The sequence below is a fragment of the Chinchilla lanigera genome, unplaced genomic scaffold (genome assembly GCF_000276665.1).
Source record: "Chinchilla lanigera isolate Chin_1 unplaced genomic scaffold, ChiLan1.0 scaffold00011, whole genome shotgun sequence".
NCBI lineage: Eukaryota > Metazoa > Chordata > Mammalia > Rodentia > Chinchillidae > Chinchilla > Chinchilla lanigera.
This window is the reverse complement of record NW_004955412.1, coordinates 3,225,547-3,246,127: the sequence shown is the minus strand read 5'-3', so window position 1 is coordinate 3,246,127 and position 20,581 is coordinate 3,225,547. Positions and strand designations below refer to the sequence as shown.

At 36.8% G+C, this 20,581-nt stretch overlaps 1 protein-coding gene across 1 annotated transcript in view; it reads right to left on the bottom strand.

The window, feature by feature from the left end:
* Positions 1-20,581, bottom strand: part of Cntn5 (contactin 5) — a 1,017,390-nt gene that overhangs the window by 876,357 nt on the left and 120,452 nt on the right. The gene's annotated exons all lie outside the window — the stretch shown is intronic.

Genomic DNA, 20,581 nt, shown 5'->3' with positions numbered 1-20,581 from the left:
AACCAATGCACTGTAAATGCATTTATTGCTTGATGATTAGTGTGTGATTATTTCCCTAGGTAGATGTGTTTTGTTTTGCATCTTTGTGGATTTAACACCTGAGAAGTACACATAAACGTTCAGCATCCTGGGCACATTTTAGTTTTTGATCAAGTGTTAATTCCTTACTATAAAGACAGCTGAACAGAACGCCACCAGCATTTTACCTCTGAAGCAAAGCACACTGTTCCCGTGCCACCGGCCGCATTTGCTGAGACAGCTGAGGAAAATCAAATCAGAGAAAGAGTAAAGAAGATGTGGAGTGGCATGTACTTTCCTGCATGGGTAGGGCACCCCAGTGGTGATCAGAACTTTAGCCCTGTAAGGAAAATGCCTAGCAGAGAGGAATGCAGGGTGCAGCTGGCTATGTTAGCCTTGCAGAGAAGCTTCATGTATTCCTTTCCATCTGCCCATGTGCTTTCAACCTCACTTTGCAGGTTCTCCTGTCAAAAGGATTGGCTTTGTTCCTCTGCATGTGTGTGTGTGTGTGTGTGTGTGTGTGTGTGTGTGTGTAACAAAATAGTGAATGCTATGGTGCCATTTCTGAGCCTAGTTTTCAAGAGGTTTACACACTTGTTCTTGTCCTAGCCCCTGTTCAGCCACCCTGAGAGCAAGCACTCGCTAAGCTGCAGGAGGACGAGACCCTGCCAGGGCCAGCTGAATAGGGTTATTTGTTCCAACACAGGCCATCGCTGAGAGCGGGGTGCTACTTCTGTACCCACAAGTCACACTGCGCACAGATAAGGAGCCCAGCCCGCCTGGAGTTGTGAGCACTGATACCCGTTACTGTTTCAAATCAATGTATCTTCATGTTATTGAAAAGTAATGAAGAGAATATCACCATAATGTGTTTACCCACTCAAAAATATGTCTTAGACAAGTGTTGTCGGGAAATCATACTTCTGAAGTAGAGAGAGAAATATAGAAATATATAATTTAATTGTGATACAAAAAATAAATGCATTTTACTCAGCTATAAAAAAGATAAACTCAGGCTTTTGTAGGTAAGTGGACGCAACCAGAGACCATACTCATAAGTGAAATAAATCAGACCCACACGTGTAAACATCACATTGTCTCCCTAGTGTAAGAACCTGAAAGGTAAATAAAACCCAAAAGGTACAGTAGATATCGTGAAAGGGAAAAAAACTGCTCAAAGGGAAGGAACAACTGGGATGCTGGGATGAGGGAAAGAGAAAAAGAAGGAAGAGAAAAAAATATATATATATATACATGCACACATATATATCTGGGACAATTGTACTTCTGATGTCTGTTGGTTTATTGAATGGAACACTTAATGCTTAAAATTTTTCATTAATTTTGCATGCTTACATCCGGTAATTTGAGCAACCAATTTGAAGACAACAATATGCAATATCACAACCACTGTTGAATTCCTACCATCTTCTCTAGTGAAACTCTGTATTGCTTTTATGGGGATTTTTTGAATGTATTTTTCATTCTCTTTAATGGTTTGATCAAACTTGCATTTTTACATCTGGTAATCTGAGCAACTTCGTTGAAGATAACAATATGTAATATAGCAACCATTGTTAATTCCTATCATTTTGGTTTGAAACCCTGTATCATTTTCATTGTTTTTGTGTTGTTTTGTTTTTGCCTTTGTTGTTGTTATTTTGTTGTTTTTTATTCTAAGATTAAAAAACATAAAATGCATAATTTTACCACACAGAAATGAGAATATGATTTTAGTAAGTGAAAATATATTTCATGAAAGAAGATAAACACAAGAAAGATTTTAAAAAATGGTCACATGAAAGAAGGCACTGCTTGTTGACTCAATTTTTGGAGGTCAATTCTGCTGGCTTTCATGTTAGGTCGATGAGAGGGGACAGTATTTTGTAAGGCTAGGCTAGTAAGCTGGATGTTTTCATGTATTTTATCTTTTAAAATATTTCACAATTCAGTATTGTCTATCCATGCATTTATCTCTATACATTCCTGTCCAGTTTTTGTTCTCAGTAAAATACATGATATAAAACTCATTATTTGCATAATTTTATACTACATAATTATAAAATATCCATACTATTATGATGACAGAATTGAACTAAGGACCTTGTGCTTGCCAGGTAGGTGCTTATGCCACTGAGCTATATCACCGGTGATGAAAATAATTGTTATAGAACATTAATTAATCAATATTGATGTTTTGATGTTTTAAAGACATCTTCTCTTATCATTTGGGAGGTGACATTTTTCCCACTTAGTGACATAAAAACTGAGGTTTAAAGAGATAAGTGACTATTTCCAGATGTCACAGTCACAAACTATTAGACCTGGGAAGGGAAAGTGCACACACACCAAATGCCATTAAACACACAATCGGGAGCCAATACACCCACACACGCGTGCATGCACACACACACGCGCACACACAAACTACATCTATTAATGTCCATTACACAAATAACTTTTATCCTTCGATTGATATATGAGTTTCCTATGAATGGGAACCCTGTTATTATGAAATCATAAAGAAAAAAGCAGTTAATTTTAAATGTATAATGTTTGTGTTAATTAGCTCAATAGGTAGTATTTAGACATTAATCTCTCCATCTCCTCTCTCTCTCTCTCTCTCTCTCTCTCTCTCTCTCTCTCTCTCTCTTTTCCTTCTCCCCCCGCCCCTGTTTTTCCATGTGCTGTGAGGCAGAATCTCACATGTCGCTCAGGCTAACATTTAACTCCTGGGCTGAACCACCCTCCTGCTCCACCTCCGGGGTAGAAGGAACTCCGGGGGCACGCCATTATGCCTAGCCTCAACTGCCCACTTGCTATTAGGCAGGCCACTTACTGTTCATTAGTCAGTATGAGCTGAAGTGTGTCGCACTTAACAATTTCTCAAGAAATTGTAGATAGAAGCCAAGCATCAGCTCTCCTTTCCTACTCTTACTGTTCTGTCGTAAACAAAAATGTAACTGAAGTTAGAAATTTAGGTTAAATTTAAATTTAGAAATGTTAACAAACATTTCAGATGAGTCAAAAATACGTACATGCACTTTTGAGATCAGAGTTTTTGATTCCTTCACATGCTAAATTCAGAGATTTCCTTAAACAAGAGACAGAAAAGGCAGAAAAGAAATATACTAATTCTGAAGGGAATAGAATTACTTTTTCTAATATTAAGAATTCAGATGCAAAAGGATGAAGGAGGATTGTCCAGTGAAAAGGTTTGCTATATATATACTGTCCAGTATGTAGCCACCAGCCAGGCATGGCCAATAAATACGTGAGGTGGTTGCTGCTAAGGAATTGTACCTTTCATTTGATTTAAAGTCAGTATGTGGCTGGGGCCAACCCAGACACACAGCACCAGTTCTGGAAAGGGTTGTCTCTTTCTTGCTAAACGCGGCTAAGGCAAAGTTTTTCTAACTCACATCCATAACAAAACTAATCAGAAAAACAGTAAATCATATATCATCTGTGTTTGAAGAGGACTTGACTAGTCAGGAAACCATAAAACAGAAATGGAATTAAATTTTCAGTGAAGAGTTGTTATTAAATTCCACCTTGTCCATGAATGACACTAAATGAAATGAAACACAGAAAAAGAATTAGAAATATCCCTGTCATCTCAAATTTCCTCAGGAAATAAAGTATAAAAATACAGTTCCAAACCAGCAGAGATAGAGAGGTTTGGTAGCAATTTATTTCTACAGTGGGAGCCTGTGACATCTGAGCTAGGGAAGCAGGATTCCGTTTCTCATTCAGATCAGCGTCCACTTCAGCATGAAGCAGCAGAGACAAACACCGGGCAGAAGAATAAATCAATATTTTTCATTTCTCAAGAAAAATGGTTCTGTGCAAGGAGAGCTGCCTCTTTGGGGAAACACGGCAGAAGCAGGTCTGTGTTCAGTGACATTTAACATTTGGTTGAACTGAACTGAGACTGTGTTGAGAACAGGATACAAGGTGGTGGAGGAAATTAATTGTATTTCCTCTTTTCTGTCAATAGTAATGCACATGAACGGGCCTGAAGAAGGAGATCACACACACGGAAGAGCCTCCTCAAACTCCAGACGGGCCCATCCAAGTTAGCCGGACATACACTTCACAAGCCCGGGACCCACACACCTGCCTGGAGATGCCTTTCTGTCGTCTGCCTTGCCACGATGAGCTAAGGGCAAATGCCAGGACGTTCTGATGGCACAATCATTTGTATTTACTGTATGTGTTTTAAAAGAGAATAGATATGTCTTACATATCTGTTTTGAAAATATACCACATATATCACTAAAAGTAAATTTGCTAATTTACCGGAAGTGAAAATTTTAGTCAAAGTAAATTTACTCAAACTAACTTTGTTAATTTCATTTAAAAATAAAATTTAATAAGAAACATCTTCTTTAAATATTGTTTTCTAATTGTTTCTTTTAGGAATACATACTCAGTGAAACAGATACATTAGTACTTCTGAAGGTATTAATTGAATTTTAACAGAATTATAATGAAAAATAATTATGTCTACTTAGGAACCAAAGCAGTGTTTGCCTTTTGTACTCACATTGAAACGATGTAAGACTTGAGGGGCTGGGGATTTAGCTCAGCGGCAAAGCGCCTGCCTGGCAAGCGCAAGGTTGTGAGTTCGGTTCCCGGTACCGGAGAAAAACCAAAAAAAACCAAAAAAAACAAAAAAAAACAACAAAAAAAAGACTTGATTAATTTGAATGAGATCAACATTTGTCCATGTCTGTGGTACATACAGAATAATAATTAATTTCTAAGATTGTGGGCATTTTACTACACTTTCTATGTTATTAAACAAAATGTATTTATTTATTTATTTATTGGTACTGGGATCGGACTCAGGATGTTGTGCTTGCCAGGCAGGCACTTATGCCACTGAGCTATAACCCTAGCCCCTAAACAAAATATATTTAAATGAGAGGAAAACACCACATGTAGTTTAGGTGAAATAAAATAAGTAAAATAATTTTTCTCTTATTTTAAAAAACTGTATATGTCATCTTTTTGTAGGCACTTAACTAAAGTTTTTTTTTTGTTCTTTTTCCAGTACCTGGAATCGAACTCACCGCCTCGCGCTTGGCAGGCATACGCTGTGCCGCTGAGCTAAATCCCCAGCCCCTTAACAAAACTTCTAAGCTAATTGATAATTCACTAAATTGTGAATTGGAGTTAAAAGAGCAAAAATACTGTACACTCAAGTGAATTGCCACTGACTATGATAGACGTAATTATAAAGATGGAGGACAGGACTCTTTCAAAGTGTATACTCAGGACCAACAGGTCCCAACTTGACATGTGACAGTGCTTAGTTTTGCAGCCTTGGGAAAGATTTAGGTTCTCTGTGCTCTGTTTCCTTGTGCATAACTAGTCATCACAGCCTACTTCCTATGTCATAAACTTGCAGAGTGAAGTTAGTGAGTTTTTGTGAATGAATCTGACAAGATAGACTGGAACACGCTCGGCAGTATGTTTTGTCGCAGCCTTATAATACGCCAACAGTCTTTGAGGGACCAGTCCCTCCCGTCTGACTGTGGGCTGTTACTGGGTGACGTGGCTAAGAGAAGTAAAATGTGGTGAAGTGACGGCCTTCACCTTCTGAAAGTAGGTCAGAGAAGACCTTCAGGAGCCCAGCATGGCGGCACACACGTATAATACCAGCTGCCTGGGAAGCTGAGACAGGAGGAGCACACATTCCGGCCCCACCTGGGTAACTCAATGACTTAAGAGTTTGTCTTACACACACACACACACACACACACACACACAGAGACTCCTGTCCTTTGCTCTTGTGTCACTCACTCTGAGAAAACAGCTGCTGGAGTCATAAGGACAAAGAAGCCTAAGGAGGCAAGGCCTGCACCCCAGAAGTGCAGGTCTGCGCGGCTCCTGAAAAGTCAGACCCCAAGGTCATCTGCTGAAGCACCTTCAGGGTGCACCCTTCCGCTGCAGTCAGGCCTGTCAATCACTGCGGCTCCAACACACAGCTTGCCTACGACTTCTCGGGGGACCACTTGTGCCAATTACTCAGGCTGCCCACAGACGCAGCTCACGTGAGGAAGCAGGCCCGTGCCAATGTGCAGTCCACACAGGTGAGCCGCAGGCTGCGCAAACGCGTGCCCACACCCACACGCCAAGGCCAGCTCTACATTTTGTTTGTCCTTGGCAAGGGCGACCAGAAGTGAGAATTAACCAATGATCTGATCCTGGGTGAGGACAACGCTGGGAAGAGAGAAGAGAGCAGCCAGGCCTTGGGACTGGGGAGGTCGTGTGGCAGTCCACGTGGCCCACCTCCACCCTGCCGTGGCCTACATTCGGCACACCCCAGACAGCTGACTGCGTTTCACACCGACCAGCATGTGCAGGGACATGGCTGGCTGGGCGGGGAGCCGCAGTCTGGGGCGAATGGACAGAGGGGCCCGTGGGCAGGGAGGCGCCGCAAAAGCCCTTTGGCCCTGAAGCTAAGTGGGAAATCATGGACCGAAGAATCCTATGATTGCAGACTTTTCAAAGGACCCATTTGTTCAAAAACACAGGGATTTTTAATTTGACTCAGTATTTTTATTTTCTAGTTTTTATTATTTCTTTTATCTCATTCATTTTTGTGAAGTTGTGGTTTTTATCCCATTTTCCTCTTCTAGTTTTTCCTGTATCCTCTTCTCTTTTCCCCTTTCAACTTTTTTCCCTCTTCTTTCTCTTCGTTTGTGTGTTTTGCCTTGTCTATATTTTCTCAGCCTTTTCTTGCTCATTCTTTTGTGACTCTTCTCTGACACTCTTCATTTCTGTTTTCACCTCAATAGGATCCCCTATATCAGTCTTCTCTCACTATTCTATTGCATTAATTCTTCAAATTTACCTTTCTTATTTTCCAGTCCCCCACACCCTCTTGGCATTACTAGTATAACTACTAAGTATTATGAAGTTATAGATAGCTAGGTAATTTTACACATTTTTTTTTTGTGACCAGGTCTCATTATGTAGTTTAGGCTGGCCTTGAGCTCGAAAAAATCCTCCTGTCTCGGACATGAGTCATGGAATTAGGGGTGTGTGCCACCATGCCTGGCTTATAATACTATTTTTGAATACTGTTCTACTATTAGTAAAGGTAAAGCTCTGCCACTTGGAAGATACTAACTGTAGGTAAACAGTAGGTCAGTATTTGGTTAGCCATTTATGTTCTACTGTAATTACAGATCTCTTTTCTGTGGTTAATGGAGATACTTTATTGACCCTTAGGATTTGTTAACATTCATTTTTTTTATTTTAAAGGAATAAAAAATAATAAAAAACATTAGAAATGATACAGAATTTCACTAAACAAGATTCAAGAGTGATTGCTATACTGCATATTGGTGTCTTCAAATTAGTTTTTCATATTAGCACATATAAGCATGCAAAATTGATCAAAAAATTTTAAAAAGTTTTAGCATTAACTGTTCCTTTCAATATACCAATAGGAATCAGAAGTACAATTATCCCAGCTATTCTTGTATATATTTTCCCTTCCTTCTTTTTTTTTCTCCTTTTCCTCATCCCACTTGTTCCTTCCTTTTGAGCAGTTTCTTTCCCTTTCACAGTATCTATTGTCCCTTTCAGATTTTATTTATTCTTTTAGGTTATTACACTAAGGAGATAATATGATGTGGTACTTTATACAATGGAGTATTACTAAGCTATGAAAAGATAAACTCCAGGTTTTTATAGGTAAATGGATGCAACTAGAGACCATACTCATAAGTGAAATAAATCACTTTGTTTTTGTTGCTATAATTGATGCTGATTTCATTGCTATAGCCAAGGTAGCACAGCTGTTGCTGGTAGCTGGTTCCTTGGGATGACAACACTGGATTGCCTTGGGATCGTTAACAAATGGTGGTGCATTCCTGGAGAGTGGCACTGGGCCAAATACATAGTAACCTCCCATTACAAGGAAACGCATGCGGCTGGGCCCCGAGGCAGAGACAGAAGCCGTCTCCAGGCTCAGAGTGATACCACTGGAAAGCAGACACTGGCAGAGAGTTCAGCACACTAGAAGCAAAGCTTTCCAGCACACCAACCCAAAAGCATCAACACAGAAAGCGAACAAACAAAAACAACTAGAAACATCAGGAGACAAGTCAGTACAATGTCTACAGAAGCAGCAAAGCGGAGGGGAGCAAAAGCAACAGACGTGAGTTATTCAGAACGATATCTGGGAGAGAATACAACACATCAACAAGTCGTTCGATGAGCTCACAGGAGATGTAAGGAAACAGGTATTGAGCCACAACAGTCACCAAGTCTAGACAAGATACTAACGAAAAGCTATCAGGGCCAGACAAAGCAATTAAAAACAGGCATGACCAGCACAGAAAGGCAGGAGAGTCCATAAAAGGGCCCCAAATAGAAATCCACAGCATTAAAACTTCTAACAAATTTTGGGCAGCAGAAGTGAGCATTGTGAGGACAGAGTGTCAGAACAAGAAGGGCTGCTGTTGGTCAGCAATTAATGAGAGACTCCTTGAAGACAAGAGAACACGAAAAATAAAACCAACAGCTACTAGATGATGCAAAGGTGACTGACTAAGATTAAACAGACTCAGGGAAAAATCAGAGGAAAGTACAAGTGGCATAAAAATCTGTTTAGGGCAGGTGTGGTGGTGCACGCCTGTTAACGCCAGCACTCAGGAGGCTGAGGCAGGAGGATCGTCGCAAGTTCAAGGCCAGCCTGGGCTACAAAGTGAGCTCAAGGCCAGCCTGAACAGCACAGCGAGACTCTGCCTCAAAAAGACGAAACAAAATCTGTTTAATGAAATAACAGCAGAAAGCTTTCTAAGTAAGAAAAATGAATTCAACATGCAAATAAGAGGGCATGTAGAACCTAAATAGCCACAATCAGAAAAGAGGCATTCCACAGCACAGCACAGTGGTAAGTTCAGAAGTCCAATACAGGAACAAAAATTTAAAAGTGCTCAGAGAAAAGCAATGAGTCATTTATAAAAGCAAACCCATTCCAAGTACAGTGAATTCCTCAGCACAAACCTTGAATGCCAATAAAGCATAAGGTAAAGGCTTGCAATCCCTAACAGTAAAGGATTTCCAACCCAGTTTGATATATCCTGAAAACCTACCTTACAAAACTGATAGAGAAATAATACACTTTTTTTGACATTTTCTTAAAAATTGCTTAATTAACTAGGTGGTCAAACATAGGGTAAACACAGCACACCTTATTGGGTACAGACTAATATTTGATTACAAAAATATGTGGTATTTAAAGAAAAATACAGCTAGGTTATTTTAACCAAAAGTATTACTTTTCATGATGGGAACATCACTTAACCCTAATGTTTTGCATAAACTTAGAAAGTAATTGCTCCATATTCAGAATCTACTAGTCTAATTAAATTAGCTTTTTAAAGCCCCAACAATATTGTAACGTACGATCATTTTTGTTGTCATTGGAGAATATAAAAATCACTATACACTTCAAGTTCACACACGTATTCCTCCATTCAGCTAGCAATTTCTTTTTTTTTTTTTTTTTTTTTTTTTTTTTTTTTGGTTTTTCTCCGGTACCAGGAACCGAACTCACGACCTTGCGATTGCCAGGCAGGCGCTTTTGCCGCTGAGCTAAATCCCCAGCCCCTCAGCTAGCAATTTCTTATCATGTTCTGAGCACAGTTCTACACACAGAAGATGTGATAGCGTGTAATGCTAGGACAGCTGTAATTCTTGCCTCATGGAGCCTATTGTCTGTAAAGATAGGTTAATAACAACTCTATCATGTGAATGACACACAAGCAACTTTTTTTACTAAATCATGATCATTATTTTAAATAGTGTAATACACTTACTGCTGAGTTCCTGTTTCATAAATATAAATATTACAGAGCATAGCACAGAACTATCATGACTGTGTATGGTACTATGTTTCAGACTAGATTTGAAATTAATATTATTCTTAAATGCTAGGAGAGATTTCTTGTCCGAGTTCATGTTGTACTTTTCAATTTGCAAAATTCTGTTAATAGAAAAAAAGGCTTGCATTCCAAAACTGAAGATGAATGTTGACAGATCTGAAGAGAGGTCATATGTACAAATCTTTACACTCTAGGGAAAAGACGGATCCATACTATTCATAGAATTAACCCTAATGAAAAGGAGGGGAAGCATAACATATCAAAAACCCTTCATTCTTAAGGAGCTATGGGAAACTTCTCACTAACAGTTCGCACTAAGAAGACACAAAGGTGCTGGGAAAAAAATTTTGTTTCACAGTTTTTCAGGATCATAGAATAATAGGAGGGATGTGCGCTTACATAGAATAATTGAAAAGTATAGAGATTAATTTGAGGCATTTAAAACACTAATTGGTAAATTATTTTAAATACCCACTTGATTGTATCTTTGAAATTCCTCACAAATATGCATTAGTTAATAGCACACCCAGAGCCGAACACAGAATAAAGGGTAGTTTCTCTGCAAGCCTGGCGGAGGAGTGTGCATTACTACCTCCTCTACTGGCAGGCCAAGGACACCGAGAGAGACACGGGCCACCTCTAAAAACTGGTATGTGATGCTGGTCCACAGCATTCATGTATTTATTCCTTTTCAATTTTTTGTCCAATAGAAGCCTAATATTTTAGAAGAAATATATACCTACTACCCAGCTTATATAAAGGAGCCATCCGTGAAAATCAAGGAGGAAAACCTGTGTCCAATTCTTGTTGAGATGCTTTACTCTATGAGACATAATGCTTGTGAAAGATAATCCTCTTAAGAATTAAGGTCAGAATACGTTGCTTCTCTTACATCTCAACAATGATGTCACTGAATATAGGTCAAATAGCAAATCCTTAAGGAGAGGGTGAAAGACATTTTCTCAAATGGCAATTCAACTGGTACTTTTGTTAATGTGCAAATATCTCTTGACAAGTGGGCAGAGCCCCTCGTTCTGAAGATAAGTGTAACAGGGGTTTAGAAGATGTTTCCTTGCCACACACACCGCACACACTAGGTGTTTCCACTTTGTACATGTTTAAAATAAAAAAAAAAACTTCTGTAAGAATTTAAGGGTCAAATGCCAAGTGAGAAATAGGTCTGTATAAGTATAATAATTTTCAAAGAACTTTTGTATTATTAGTTTGCTCCCCAACAATGAAAAAAATTAAGAAATACTCACTGAAAATTTAGCATTAAATTTTTAAATATTACATAAAGTGATAAAACAAATATAGCGTAGGACATCATTCTTAGTTACTCTCTCTTAAAAACAAAGAAATACATAGAGAAAAGGTCGTACAAATGGCAGTTACTGTATCTCTAACCACATCGAAGAAAGAATGAGACAGTCTTGGGTGATCAGCACCGCGGTGCTCTGGCACTCCGATGGGATGATTAACTCTGACAGGTCAAATTAACACAAACATAAAACACAGGGAATCTACGCATGCTTGTCTCTCTGCCAGGAAATACAAGACTAATTGCTGTGGTCCACCTCTTCAGCATAAAATCCGCCAAATGCTTACATCACGAGATTGATTTTGCAGAGCAAGACTTTTTTTCTGATTTTAGGGTCAGTGGAGATTAGCACTCTTTTAACAACAGAGATTTCTTTTGAATTCTATTCAAGTTAAATGTAGTTACCAATAATGCCATGGCCTACCTAAATATATGCGTTAGAAGGAATTAAACAAGCATTAGATCAATATTACAAAAAGCAGAAAGCTATTGTAAACACCTTTATTTTTATACATACTGTCATTCTCTCATATATATGAATATGTATATGAAAAATAAGTGCATCTGTGCACATACTTCTTCAAAAGTACATTTAATATCCTCTGACTCACTCCTTCAGCACTGGTTATACACACTATAAGATAATACGGCTTCAGTCTTTACCAAAAATGGAAGCAATATATCTTTCTGTGGTATCATTTTTAAAACAAACAGTGCAGAGAATGATGACACTTCCTTCAGTATTTTTCAACACTGCTTAAATTTTAATAACTTAGTATTTTTAGTAGTTTACTGTAATAATTTTCAATTAGATAGAAAAGTCTCATTAAATTGATATTACTATTTGGACACGGTGAAAATATTTCAGCAGGTGCTGATGTTCTTGATGCCGGCTGTTTCACTAGATGCTCCAATTCCGTGTCTCTCATGTCCTGCCCCAGGCAGTAGCGTCTACGCACCCTTATTTAGCTAAGCCACTTTTACTCTTAGTTCACTGCGCTGCTCTAAATCAGTGATTGCTATTTTATATGCAGTATGTGTTTTAATCCTGCAATAACTTAATTGAATGCTTCTCCTTGCGGTGCTGAGAAATGAATTTAGCTCCTTCCCATAAGCCTGTACCCTTAGCCCACTCCTTCTCTTCCTTTATTTTTATTTTGACACGTGATCTCAGCAAGTTGCTAAATTGCCTGAGATTGGCTTAAACTTGTGGTCCTTTTGCCTCCTACTCGCAGAGTGTAGGATTAAGGTGAGAGTCACCTTCGCTGACACTCAGGCTCATGATGCCACTTGCACGCGTGGAGGGCTGTGCCCTTTGCCAGCTGTGTGTATGTGAGAGAAAAAAAGGGAGAAGAAAGGCTTCCAAGACTGGCATACATGACCGAAGGATGAATAGAAGGCTGTCACCGAAGAAATGCACCAAGCTGACTCCATACATTTTAATGCGTCAGAGCGCTGGAAAGTTAAACAGATGCAATCCAATGAAATGGATGCTAATTCATTTATTAATGTTTTCCATTGATTTTATGGGCAGCTGATAGCAGTTTTATGTCCTTTCATCAAAAATAAAATGGAGCCCATTTAAATGTCTTAATTGGGGCTAGAAACAGATTTGCTTTTATCAAATCAATACTGCTTTGACCAAGTATCAATTAAACTGACAAGATTCCTACTACTGAATGAAGGAAGGGTTTAATTGAATTTCATTCTCCAGTTTCCATAATGAGGGAGAATGTCTATTTGTTATATTTTTGAACTTCATACAGATTGCAACTTAGAAACCAATGCAAAACTTATTTAGAAAGAATGAAATTTACGCAAAAGGCAAAAACTGACAAAAGAAGGAAGGTGCTTTGTTTTCTTCTTCCTATCCTGCATATTGTAGATAATACAATCAATGTTTACCTTGTTTATATTTAAGGGCATAATACATTCAAGTGGTTACGTTATTGTTAGAGTTGGCTGCAGACTGGGTTAGGTGTCAGTGTACAACCTTAGTACCGGAATTGCTCTGCCACTAACCAGTGCCTTTGCCCAGGTATCCAACAACGCACCATTGTCTACTTGGCTTTTTGTCACCAGTGTCACCCTCTCCATACTGTGAGAATGAGAAACCGCGGGTTGGAAGGTTTACCCATCATCCCCCACTGTACTTTCTAAACTCCTTCTCTTCTCCACTAACAGAACGCAGCTCCACTTTCCACAGTATTAACGCAGGACTTCAAAGTCCGCCTGGTGCCCACGCCACCGTCACACATTCTCTACATTGAACTAAGGCAATTAAATAAAAATTCTGTGTAGTTCTTGCTTTCATTCTTATTTTTCTTGCTTCTACAACTGTTTCAAGGGTGTCTCCCCTCTTGTTCACAAAGTTATTGTTCATTCATCAAGAAGCTCGAACACTACTTCTTTTCTGAGCTTTTTAAAATATTTCAGTTATTTCTACCTTTCTTGTTTTTTTGTTTTGTTTTTTTTTTTGTTTTGTTTTGTTTTGTTTTTTTGTTTTTCTCCGGTACCGGGAACCGAACTCACGACCTTGCACTTGCCAGGCAGGCACTTTTGCCGCTGAGCTAAATCCCCAGCCCCTATTTCTACTTTTCTTTGTCAAGTTTAAGTCATCTATGCAGTTGTCCTTGAGTACTGAAAATGTACATCACGAAGCACATTATTCTATATTTTCATAAACTGGTTATGCACTTGTTTCCATCACTTAAATTCAAGTTCTGTGATTTACGAGTAACCTTGTATTCATCTTTCTGTTAGTGATTTCAAATTTAGAGCATTAGTATATTACAGTGTATACACTCATACGTGGTTGCTGATCCAAAGATATGCTATTATTAAAGTTTACTTCATTTGCTAAGGTACCAAAGTGTATTATGAGAGAAAAAAAAATCAAGATAGCCCTGTCTTATGAATAAATTATTTGTTTTCTAAGGATTAATGATTTGAATTCAAATACGAGTGGGCTAGGATGAAGCAAGATAAAGTTTTGCCTAAATTTCTAAGACGAGAAACCTAACATCACACAGAAAATTATTTGCAACATTAGAGAGGGAAAGTCTTTTAAGAAAGACACCAAATATTTCAGCCTTCCTCTGCAAGCTACAACATCTCTCATTATTTCACCCGGTGGTTCAGTAACACCAATTTTTGGACATGTCATCTTTCCAGGTTTTAAAGTCCTTAGGCTACATAATGCTAGAGCCAAGTAATTACAGTGCCAACTAATAGGCCCACAATTCCCAATTAACTTTCAATATTGTCACCCTCCAGCCAGTGGCAAAAGCAATAATAATAATGATAAACATATATTCCTCCACTTACCAAAATAAAAGATTCAGTTAAAATCATTTGAGGCTAATTTCTACAATATGCACCCGTTTTTCCATGCTTACATAGAGCTGCATGAAGGAAAAAAAAGTTCTTCAATAATAAATTGTCCAATTTTTTCTCTGCACAATTTACTCTTTCGTGGATCTTTTAAATTATTTTTTGTTTTAAATTCCTTTGGAATTTTCAATTCAGTGAATCATTTCATTTCAATCAGTCAATCATTTCAATTCATTGACAACATTCTCATTTTTAAGCATTTACTTATTTTATTTAACTTCATTAAATATGTTCACCCAGAAGATTTTGCTTCCTTTGTCTGTTCTAATAGCTACCATTAACAATCTTTGCAGTAAAAGTATTTCAGAGCTTCCCTACATTCAGGACTTTATAGACAAATAATACTGGGAAAATTTTAAAATTAGTAATATTGTATATCCTGCCATATTAAAATTTAACTTGAAAAATTGAAGTAAAGTAATATAAAAACAGAAATGATAAATTTATTTTAGTGCAGAATTTTTCATGGGACAATACCTTTATCACAACAACAATAATTATTTTGTTTTTCAACCCTTTATAAATCTTTAAAAATGAGGATTTTTACCACACAGTTTTATGTATGTTTTTCAAAATCTAAACCACTGAGCGTATTTTAAAATTAGAAAAAAATATGGTATTAATGATAAATTCCGTCCTCTTCAAGTTGTATTGTTTTGAAATAAAAGTACTGTGTTAGCCTATACTTCACTTTTCTCTTTAAAATTTTGTCTCTTCCAGTTAACCCAAAATTATTATTATCCACAAAGCACAGCAACTCACAGAAGAATCCATGCCACATTCGCTGGACATGTCTAACTCCATGCTTCTCAGAAAACGTTTTGAAAGTTCATACGCCATAGCTTCTTTATATTAAAATTAAATGTAGTTAATATCAATAACCTAAGAGCATGTTCATATGTTAACCAAAACATTTAACACGCCAAGGAATATGAACACAAGTTGTGTATAAAATTATTTAGCTTATCAATTCTAAAGTATATTAGGAAGGCAAGCAGGAATACTTAATGCTCCCTTTTATAAAATGTAAAATAATAACGGAGTTTTATTTTTCACAGTTGCAGAGAGAGCGATTTTCGCAAGTGTCACGGTATTTTGAAATCGAATGCTGCAGATTGGATAGACTTTTATTTAAAAATGGATCTGACCTGTTTTGCCTTAACACCTGCATCTCAACACAAACTGTCATTATAAATCTAATGGAAAAATACCAACAGCAGTATAAACCAAAGACCACTTAGAGATAAATGCATATCGATTAAGTGAGTTACTTTATTCTGTGGGCCTCAGATATGTATAGAATTGTTACTTTTTTAACATATGAGTAGCTGTTGATCTCCAAGATTTTTCACAAGGTTATGAAATAATTTTCTTCTTCCTATTTCCTCTAAAGCAAGATGGTTAAGCCGTCTTTATGTTTGTTCAAATTTCCTCAGATATTTGTTGCATAATATAATCAGAATTAAATTCCTTAAAAGTTAGATAAGAACATTTTCATAAGATATCACAGTATACAATGTGCAACATATTTATTCAAAAATTTAGATGTATTTGTGAGGATTTTTAAATTTTGTTTTTCAGACGTAAAATATGAAGACAATTACATCCAACTGGTGCACAGAGCCATGAATCACTACACATAATGAAATTTTCTGAAAGTTTTTCATTTCACCTGCTAAAAGGAAGCAACTAATAAATAATTGTGCTTATTAACGATGGCATTCTATAGGAAAAGTTTACATGGAAAAGAGAATAGAAAATATGGAAAAGATATGCTATGTGTCTGCCTGTCTCCAGCACTACCTCTCAAATTTCAGAATCCCTAAATTTTACATTATATTTCAAAGACTTTAAAGTGATTGGACTCGTTTTAAGATGATAAGATTTTCCCTCTAATTTAATGCACTACATTTAAGAATCCTATTGTTGGTAAATTCTACGTATTGTAAACCATGGCATTCAATACAACAAATTTCACATGTAAAGAGAAAAAACATATGTGACACAGAATGTATCCATCCTTCTTTGCTTTCTTAATGCCCTTCACAGAAGAAGTGCTCATTCAGAGTCAACAGTGGTGCTGTGCTAGGTGTTTCAGGAAGAAAGAACAAAATGTACGCCCCTACTGTTACCACTGATCTTCGTGGTGAAATGCAAAAATTTAAACGCTTCAGCACCAGAATTCAACTTAACATTGTAATTACGACAGTAGGCTAAAATATGACTATGCCTTGGATATTCCTCTATGGAACATAAATATAAGATGAGGGGAAATGCAAAAGGAGAGAAAAGATGAGGGAGGGAGGGAGAGAGGAAAAGAGGAGAAAAGAAGAAAGAGAAACAAAGAAAGAAAGAGAGAAAGAAAAAATACAAAAAAGAAACTCCACTGAGTAGCCTGAATTTAAGCTGTGTCTTAATTAAAAACTGAAAATTAGAGAATGTGTAATGGGAAAAAATATTCCCAAAAGATAAGAAATAAAAATAACTATAATCCTCATAACAGTTAATCACTTAGGGAAAGATTTTCTGAAATGGATTCCAACTTTAAGGGTTGCACAGAAGTGGTTTTATTTACACCTTTTGAAAGCCTCTGAGTAGTTCTCTAAAAGGAGACCCAGCATGTTCAGTCTCATAGGAGACTGAACACCTTTTCTCAGACCCCACAGTTAGGAACTGTCACATACAAAAGTTCTATCAATCAGCGCGGGCTCCAAAGCCTATGTTTTTAAATGTTACATTTTTGTCTTGCTTAAAGAGAAAAAAAATGATGAGAGGTTAGATGTCTTGAATTTTAGGTACTACAGGATCAGTAGTATAGCTTAAGTGTGTGGTTATAAAATATACACTTTAATTTCAGAAAATCAGCCAGGACACTTCAGATCAAGCAAACTACCCAAGAAGGTTGTCAGGGACTCTGAGTGGATAGAATGTCCCAGTAATTAACACAAGGATGCTGAACGTCAACTTTACTTTGTCATGATTGGCCTAGAACAATAGGTGCTATGGCATGGATCCTACCTCAGTCAGATTGTAGTAAGACTGTATTTATGATAATCTATAGGATTATATATTTGGGGCTTGCTGTAAATACAGCATACATTCATGCAATTGAAATATACTTATCATTTTACCTATCTTGAAAAATGAAGTTATTTACAAAAATTACACCAAAGAACTGATGTACATCCATGCAACAGTGTCTGTCTTCTCAAATCAAGGCAATGTAACTTAAAATACCTGTTTCCCTGATCAGATACAGTGGGTGACTAGGATTCCCAGCAAGGTATTCTGGCACTGGCATTTCCCTTTAATTCAAAGATTTAAAGTGTTGCATGTCATTACCCTTAATTCATGGGAAACATGCATGCAACATTATCTAATTTTGTTTCTTTGATTGCTAGTGAAATCTAAATATTATAAATCTTTTTCATAGGAACTTGATGATTATATTTTCTACCAGTTGAATGGAATATCATGGTTGGTTTCAAAATAAATAAAAGTTTGGCTAACTGAAAACAGCTGGACTTGCTACAATCTTCTAAATTATATTTAAAGTACAGATTCAGCATGATTAACTTTAAATAGTTGCAAAAAAGTAAAAGAAGTAATTACCTCTTGCTTCTAAAGCTTTTGAAACATCTAATCAATCAGTGAATTTATATATATATATATATACACATAGCATATTTAGTTCCCCAAATTCCATTACAGGAATCATCAATACTCAGATGACAGAATGAGAGTGACTTTTGTTTTTTTAAAAAACAGTGAAATTTGTTTAAATTGATTAAATACATATAGGTCATTGGTAATAAGCAAAGAGAACCGGGATGATCATGGAGTAGTATACTAAGAAAACTGTACATGTGAAATATGATTTTAACCATAAATTTAGTTGTGTTTTTAAAACTAACGTAATTGAACTGTTTAAGAAAATCATAATGACTTTACTGAATGCAGTGGGGCACCCCTGCCCTCGCAGCATCATGGTGGGCTGAGCCTGGAGGAAGGCAGGTGGAAGCTGACCCTGGGTGACTTAGTGAATTAGAAAGAACTTGTCGTAATTTAAAAATTAAAAAGAGTGCAGGCGATGTAGCCGATGTAGCTGCAAAGGTCCTGGGTTCAAGCTCCAGTGCCACACCCTCAAGTACGTACACATAGAAAATTGAAGAAAGAGAAAGAAAAGAAGATAAAAATCTCATTTTATATTTATGTGATTTTTTAAACTTAAAAATCCCCCTTAATTTACATTGAAAAATTTCTTATTACAAACTTGATTTCACCACTCTATTTTAGAAGTAAAAACCTGAGAGTGAAAACATTTAAACATTTCATGTTTCACATAGACAGTGGTCTAAAGCTTTAATAAGAGGTATCTATAAAGCGAACTATATGCATTTAATTAATGGTCAAAAATACTGTATTACTAAGCAGAGATCCATTAGCATTATACATGGTCAGGCTACTAAAATCTGAAACAAAAAAGTGATTCATCTTTCATGACGTGTTTTGAAGATTCCAAAGAACTTCATATTTTAATATCTGATTTATTTTCAAAATACAGAAATGAGCATGTAGGTAAATATTAAATGACCACAAGGACAGTGAAATGTACATTCATCTTCCACATATGTTCATTTGTTCATTGCAAAAAAATCACAAAATGATGAAATACTAATTTTGACATATGATTTAACATATTTGAAATATAATTACCCTTACAAAAAATGAATTGACATCTAGCAAACTCTATCAAGCTGAACTGTAAACATTTTTATGGATATCTGGAGATGAATTAAATATTCATTATCTTGAATATTCCTTATTTGTAAAACTAGAGTATGCATAAAATAAGCTAAAAATCATATAAAAAATTTCATATATTTAATAGTGCCAAATCTAATAATAAAATATTAGGAATGTGCTGTATTGTATGACTCATTTAAATAAATGCCAGGTGACTGCATTCACATAAGGTTTCAAATTTTAGTGACAACATCAGTTTCACATGCTCAGAAGAAGGGAAATGTGGTATGTAATAAGACACATGAGCTTTCATCTTGGTAAGTTTCCACGCTACTCTGGTGTAGCTTCGGAGAAGTTGACCTCTCAGATTTCTCAGATGTCAGATAGGAATACGTCTCCTTCAAAGTCTTAACCAAAAAACCTGAGGCAAGGCAGACGTACCTGAGGGTTACTTCACAGACATTATCGGGCTACAGAGAATGATAATGGCTATATTTTGTGCCTTTGTGTACATTTTTCCAAAATAGCTTCATTTTCTACTTTTTACAGCAATTTTCTGAATGCCGTGCTTTGTCAGTCTCTTAGGTACCCGAATCCTGTGAGAATTAAGATGACAACGAGAGGACAGAAATATGAAAATTTAATACTGAAAAGTAAGTATAGAAAGATTTATACCTTTGGTTAATCCAGAAATATTAATGGAAAGACATAATTCACTTAAAGTGGCCCCAACAGCCCCTATGAAGAGATTTCATCCTGAAAACGTCTTCTTTTTAAACCTACGTACTTAGAGATGGATGCACTGACAAAGCAGTGTGAAAAAGAGCAACAGCAACAGGTAGGCAGAGACTGCAACTCCACTGGGCAACAATTAGATTACTCTGCAAATGGCACACTCTTCCGAGTCAATATTAGGCCAAATTCTTCAAGTAAATTGGATTACTGTTAAGTCTAATGAAGACAGGATGAAAGTTATTCTATTCAGTCCGCCCCGATGTTGTTCCTACTACCTGACTTCTTAAGGGACTGTACATTTGCAAATGCGTGTACGAGCATGCAACACTTTAGACCAGGATTTACGACCTGGCCTTGAAATTTACTATCTGAGTGATTTGGGCAAATGGTTTATTGTTTTAAGATGAAATTTCTTCAATATATATGGAGATGAAAATATATATAATAATTATAATAT